The following is a 1604-nucleotide window of genomic DNA, read 5'->3' on the forward strand; positions in this document are numbered from 1 at the left end:
CACACATGAGGTCACCAAGAGTCGGAGTCAACTCCACGGTAACTAGATATAACTAGAATTTATCCTAAATGATTTATAATACTCTTATATATATTAACATTTTATAAATGGTAGCAAACTGTAAGTATCTTTCTGCAACTTGCTTTTTCCAGTCAATATTATATTTTAAAATTAACCCATGTTGATAACCTGACTCTGGGTCATCCATTTTGTTGTTTTTAGGTGATCTCCAGTTGGTTCCGACTCACAGGGACCCTATGTACAACAGAAGGAACCACTGCCTGGTCCTGCACCATCCTCACGATCGTTATGCTTGAGTCGATTGTTGCAGCCACTATGTTAATCCATCTCGTTGAGGATCTTCCTCTTTTTCGCTGACCCTCTACTTTACTAAGCATGATGTCCTTCTCCAGGGACTGATCCCTCCTGATAACATGTCCAAAATATGTCAGTCAAACTCTTGCTGTCCTTGCTTCTAAGGAGCATGCTGTCTTTATAGAATGAATTCGGAAGTGTTGCTTCCTTTTCTATGCTCTGAAATAGTTTGAGTAATACTGGTATAAGCTCTTCTCTGAATGTTTGGTAGAATTCTCCAGTGAAGCCATCTGGGCCTGGGCTTTTCTTTGTTGGGAGCTTTTTTTATTACCTTTTCAATCTCTTCTCTTGTCATGGGTTTATTCAGATTTTCAACATCACTTTGTGTTAGTTTGTGTAGGTAGTGTGTTTCTAGCAATGTATCCATTTCCTCTAGGTTTTCAAACTTGTCGGAGTATAGCTTTTCATAATAATCTGTTATGATCTTTTTTATTTCAGTTGCGTCTGTTGTAATGTCTCCCATTTCATTTCTTATTTGGGTTATTTGCATCCTCTCCTGTTTTTCTTTTGTCAGTTTGGCCAGTGGTTTGTCGATCCTTGCAAAGAACCAACTTTTGGTTTTGTTGATTCTTTCTACTGTTTTTCTATTCTCTATTTCATTTATTTCTGCTCTAATCTTTATTATTTCCTTCCTTCTGGTGACTGTGGGCTTTTTTTGCTTTCTCTTTCTATTTGTTCGAGTTGTGTAGTTAATGTTTTGATTTTGTCCCTTTCTTCTTTTTTGATGTGTGCATCTATTGCTATAAATAATCCTCTGAGGACTGCCTTTGCTGTGTCCCAAAGGTTTTGGTATGATGTGTTTTCATTCTCGTTTGATTCTAGGAATTGTTTGATTCCATCTCTGATTTCTTCTATTACCCGGTGGTTTCAGGGTATTATTCAGTTTCCATGTAATTGATTTTTTTTCCTTGCTCTTTTTTGTTGTTAATTTCTACCTTGATGGCATTGTGGTCAGAGAAGATACTTTGTATTATCTCAGTGTTTTGGATCTTGGTGAGGATTGCTCTGTGGCTTAAGATCTGGTCTATTCTGGAGAACATTCCATGTGCATTGGAAAAAAATGTATACTTTGCAGTTGTTGGGTGGAGTGTTCTATATATGTCTATGAGGTCAAGTTGGCTGATTGTGCCCTTTCAGGTCTTCTGTATCTTTGCTGAGTTTCGTTCTAGATGTTCTGACCTTTACCAAGAATGGTGTGTTGAAGTCTCCTACTAGTATTGTGGAACTGT

The sequence above is a fragment of the Trichechus manatus genome, unplaced genomic scaffold (assembly GCF_000243295.1).
Source record: "Trichechus manatus latirostris isolate Lorelei unplaced genomic scaffold, TriManLat1.0 scaffold00046, whole genome shotgun sequence".
In the NCBI taxonomy this organism is placed as follows: Eukaryota; Metazoa; Chordata; class Mammalia; order Sirenia; family Trichechidae; genus Trichechus; species Trichechus manatus.